A 5,618-nucleotide genomic window follows, 5' to 3' on the forward strand; every position below is an offset into this window, starting at 1 on the left:
TTTCATTCTTCCTGGGTAAAGAGGGGCAGCTGTTGATACCCAATTTTTCCCTATATATTTTTAATATATAAAATACCTTCACAAATAGCATATATATGCATATATAAGCATGTCCAAGGGTTTTATTATTTTTTCCATAATTTTAAGATTTTAAAATTGATTTACTTTCTCCTTTTTTATCCATAAAATCCCCAATAATTATTTCCAAAATTATTAATTTGATAATTCATCTATTGTATTTCTATATTTATGCCAAAATATAGCAAATATAATTTTTACATATTTTATAATTACATTTAGTATTTTCAAAGCTAAATTGCACATAATCGCAATATTATCCCTTTAAAGGTTTAATTGTGTTTTATATGCATAAAAATTGGATCCTGTATTTTTAAATTGCCAACTATGTATTGTAAATCATTTTAGAATTTTAAAATATTTTTCAGAAATTATTTACTATTTGTATAAATTAAATAGGGAAAAACTGGCTATTTAAATCATACCAAAATTGACTTTCAATTATAGCCAAATGAGGACCCCAATCCCCAGCCTAATTTTACAATTAAAACCCGACCCACACTATTTTAACCCATACCCAAACCCAGAATCCCACCTACCCTTTCTAATCTCGACCGTTGATCTCCCAAATCAACGGTCCACGTTACTTCCTACCATTTTTAACCTGAACGACCCCCTAACCTAATTCATTCTTACCAAGCAGCTGCCCTAGAATCCCCAAATCCTCTCCGTTTCTCTGAGACCTAGTCCTAACCCTAGCCGCCGCCACCCAAAACTAGCCTTAATCCCTTCGATCCTCACTCGATCCATGGACTCCCATGGCTGTTCGAGACATATACTTATCTTTTACGTCTCCCGATTGCTTGTTTTTGTGATTTCATGGAGGGATCTCGAAGAGATCTAGTCCAGATCTTGTTCAAAACCCCCCAAGAGCCTATCCATGGTCTTTCATGCCATTTTTCGGCCATCCATGGCTGTTCGAGTCAGATCCATGACTTTTCCGGCTAAAACCGGTAACGTTCTAAGGTTTTCTCATCTTCTCTGGGTTCTCTGAAACCCTAACTCTTAAGATTTTTCACTTTTCTTTAGATTTGTCTTAGATCAAGGTATATCCATGAGTTTTTAACCGATTCTCTTTATCTCTACTTTTTTTTTTTGAAACCCTAGTGTGCTACTGCTTGATTCTTCTCAGATCTTTATAGATTTGAGATGATTCAAGTATTATTAAGCATTTTCCTCTAAAAATCTCCGGTTTTAACTAACTATTTCAATTTTAATCATTCTTTTTCTAAAACTAGGGTTTCTCGGAGTTCTTTTACGCATGTTCTGACTGATTTCGTTATGATTAAACCTTTTCCCTTGTTTCTTTTGATCGATTTTGTGCTCTTACTACTTTTAACTTGACTATGTTTAAAAGCCTTGTCACACCCCTTTTCTACCCCTCAAAATAATAATAATATGGTGTATGGGCCAAAGAGTTTTTCCAATTAAAGTGACAAAATTTGAATAGGGATTATTTTATTGTTTAGAGTCGCCACTTAGAATTGATTTTTTCGGTGTTCCAAGTCACCATTTATTTGGATCCCTAGTCAAAGGAAGGTTTGACTCTATTTTAATCGGTCCGCGAAAACAAAGTTCGAGTAAGGAATTCTATTGACCGGGGAGAAGGTATAAGGCATTCTCTGAGTCCCGTGGTTCTAGCACGGTCGCTTTATTGACTTAAACTTGGCTTGAATTAATTTTGGACAAACTGTGATTTATATTATTTTCATGTTTTATCTATCCTCTTTTATTTCTTGATTAATAGAAAAAATTAAAGAATATTTTTGAATAATAAGATGTCATAACCACACTACGCAAGCGAATGCGTGATCGACGAAATTTATTATTTAGTCATAACGGTGCTACGCAAGCGAATCCACAGTCATGACAGACGATTGTTAGCACGTTATTTATTTTTGAAAAATTGCTGCAATTGTGTTGGAGGAAACATTAACCCTCTTTTTTTCAGAAAATTTATTAAATGTCACTACCACGCTACGCAAGCGAATCCGTGATTATGATAAAAGATTTATAAATTAATTAAAACTATTGAATATGACAAGAAATTGATGAATTAACTTATTAAAAGTTAAGCGTCACGCTACATAAGTGAGTCCGTGAAGTTAAAGCGCACCTACTATTTGCCTAACGTTTAAATTAATTAAAGGGAAACTAGTTAATTAAAATAGTAGAAAAATCTGATATTATTATTATTATTTCGAGCTTTATAGTTGGGAAAAATTATGCAAATAAATGTTGGACCAACTTTACCTATTTTAAAAGAAATGAGCCAACTTCTTGTTAAAAAAAATGGGCCAGCTTGTATGGAGCCTTTGGGCTGCTGGAATTTATTATTAAAATGGGCCAAAAAATGAATTTCAATTGGCCCAATGCTATATAGAAGAAAAGGGGTAATTTTGTTGTTCAAAGGTAAATGGGTCAACTTTTATCTTTGATTCAATAAGGCCCAAAGTTGATACAATCTTAGCTCTTTACTTAGTTTGAGTTCATGACCATTAACTACATAGTCACAATTGTATAAACGCCTACTTTACAAAAATAGCCATTTTTGCAAATCCGGCAAAATAGCCAGATTGACAAAGATATTATCACAGCATTCCTAGAAGCATATGTTGGCAGTGAAATTTCAGCAACTAAAACGAACTCATGCTATGTGTTATACACCTAAAGTCATTCATGGTATACTTAGCATTGTTACTCGGATATAATAGCTTGAAAACATGCTTAAAAATCCATAAATGACTTACATATCACATTCAAAAACTTACAACTCAATATTCAAGTATTATGAAGGACTATATTCACATTATCACATGCTTGATACATAACAATAACATACAAGCTCTTTTGTTGTCAAACTATTCATCACATCAAACACATTTAAATGGTGCAGCATGTTCAAGTTGTTCCCATTGCTGAAAATACGTACATTACGAGTCTTAAAGGATTACCTGGTAGCAAAAGAATAAACAGTAGTTCAGCAACTAAAGCAGCATAAAAACAACAGCAAAACAACAGCAAAACCAACAACATATCCGTGTTAAAACAACTCGAAAACTTAGAGAGGGAACCCAGAAACGAACTCTAAAGAGGACTTATACTTTTCTAAAAGTTTGCACTCTAAGATTCACTCCCAAAGCTCACCATTTCAGCTTACTTTTCATGTGTTCAACTGCTGAATTTTTTTTTTGTTTTCGTGACAAAACAATTATAAAAAATGTCCCCTGGAAGTGTGATGGAATCCCCCCAAAGTGAGGAAAGGGCAGCCCTTAAATAGGCAAATTTGGACAGATTTTGGTTCACCAAATGTCTGTCCGACAAAAATTGACATTGTGTGCTAAACACTGCTCAAAATCTGTCCAAAGGTCAAAGGAAATCTACTATGTCAGAAACAAAGAGAAAACAAATATCATTTCAGCCACCCTAACTAGTAAAAGTAGGCTACTAGCACCCTATTTTGTGATAAAATAACATAAACTTCAGATTTTAACAACATCAATATCACCATGTTGATTCAAACTAAACCAAGTATTAAAACTTGTAATTAAACTTCACACATGTGTTACGAACCAATCGTAAGCAAATAAAAATTACCTATTAAAGCCAAACGAAGCGCACGCTATCACTGGAGCGATTTAATAAAACCAACTAGACAAACATAATCAAAAATGGTTTAAATGAAGAAACAAGATAGAAACTAACTTTAACTAAAAAAATCAAAAAATTAATAACGGGGCAGGATTACGATTTTACCATATACTCTCAAGCATTTCCTCACTACCTCACTTTAATCAACACAAAGCTATTTTACTACTTCAACAAGTGCAAAAACAAAAAATTTAACATTCCAAAACTTCAAAAATTAATGCTAAAATAATTAATAATAAAAAATAAAATCTGAAAAATAAAAATAAAATAAAAAAATCAGCCATGAAAAAGAATAGGATTTTACCATTTTACAATTCAAGTGGCCGAAAAAATGGTGGTATGCCAAAAGAGGGTGCTCGGGGAGGTCGCCGGAATTTGGCCGGATTTTGGTCGCCAAATTTTCAGGGTGAAATTGGCATCAATAGCTAGGTCTTGAGGAGCTCTATCCATTGATGTAGGTATTGTGGTGTGGTAGTGGTTGGAGCTTCAATAATTTGGGCAAAAAAGTGACGGGAAAGTTTCCTAGATCTAAGATTCAAGGAGTTTGAGGGATTTTTGAAGGATTTGGTTTTGAGATATGAAAAGAGGAAGTTGTGGAGATTACATGGTGTGAATTTGGAGGTGTTTGGAGGTGGTCCGCCGGCGGCAGCGATTTCCGGCCGGCGGCGGTGGGGAGGTGGCAGCGGCTTGGGAGGAGAGAGAAGAGAGAGTGATGAGAGGGAAAGAAGAGAGAGGAAATAATGGGTAAATGGGGCAAATTTTTGGGGATTTTAGGCTTTAAATACCTAGGATGAAGATCAAACTAGGACCGTTGGATTAAATCAAGATGGGTGGATGAGATTGAATCTTGTCACTTAACCAAAACGACGTAGTTTCAAGACAAAACTACGTCGTTTTAAGCTCTTCTTGGCAGCCCCCTTTTGGACCAAGTTTGGGCTCAATTTTTGGGCCAATTTTGGCACAATTTTAATTAAATTACACTAGCCCAAACCCTACCCCATTTATCAAACCATTACTCAACTCTTAAAACCTATACATACACAAATAAGAACAAAAAAACACACACACACATACATATATTATATATATATAAGGCAAAAATTAGGCATTTACAGTGCTCCTCTTTGCTCGAGAACATGAAGAATTTTCGTGCAAAGACAAATAAATGCCATGGATAATTTTTTGCTCACATTCACTCTAGTGGAAGCATTTGGAAAAAGGTGGTGACCGAACCTTGCTTCTGAGGTTGCCTACATATCCTTGGCTATAAAGGAATCAGGTCAGTGTAGTTCTGGGAAAATTTGGTAGGTGGGACTACCAGATACTGGAGTTAAGACTGTTGTTGCTGCTGCTGTTACTCTTACCATTACTGCTTCTTACATCAAAAGAAAAAGAGAAGAGCACTACATTTGTCTGCAAACTAAGAGTACAAAAATTCCTATCCACGTGCCTTCTAGAGTCAAATCTTGATTCTTGACCTGCTCGCTTGTGTTGACCTTAGATTGGATCTTAATTCTTTTGCAGAAAAGATTATGACTCAATCTCGATGGCTTGCTTTCTGGATTAGAATTTGAGAAGATGAATCTTGAGAAGCTGGGCTGCTGACACATTATCAAAGCTAAACTCCGACTATCTTGTGATCGAAGGATTTCTTTCTTCTGATGAGAAACTGAAACTGCAAGCTTTAATCGTCACTTGTGCTATACGGCAGAGCCTACAAAGCCATCAAAGACAAACAAAAACGAACAAATTTTTTCTGCCCCAGTCTGGCACTAGGAAAATTCTGTGAGTTATTAGAGAAATCTGTAAATTATCTAATTTATTGAAAAGGCAGATAGAAACAGTAGTATAAACTAGCTGAAAGAGATAAAATTTGGTAACGAAGGATA

General features: G+C 34.9%; 1 long non-coding RNA gene across 1 annotated transcript; it reads right to left on the reverse strand.

The window, feature by feature from the left end:
- Window positions 1–2,744: 2,744 nt before the first annotated feature.
- On the reverse strand, window positions 2,745–4,479 carry LOC104234891 (uncharacterized). Its single transcript, XR_713081.2, has 2 exons — window positions 4,034–4,479; window positions 2,745–3,032 (listed from the first exon to the last, which is right to left on the reverse strand). It is a non-coding gene; the product is annotated as an uncharacterized lncRNA (long non-coding RNA).
- Window positions 4,480–5,618: the final 1,139 nt, after the last annotated feature.

The sequence above is a fragment of the Nicotiana sylvestris genome, chromosome 12 (genome assembly GCF_000393655.2).
Source record: "Nicotiana sylvestris chromosome 12, ASM39365v2, whole genome shotgun sequence".
In the NCBI taxonomy this organism is placed as follows: Eukaryota; Viridiplantae; Streptophyta; class Magnoliopsida; order Solanales; family Solanaceae; genus Nicotiana; species Nicotiana sylvestris.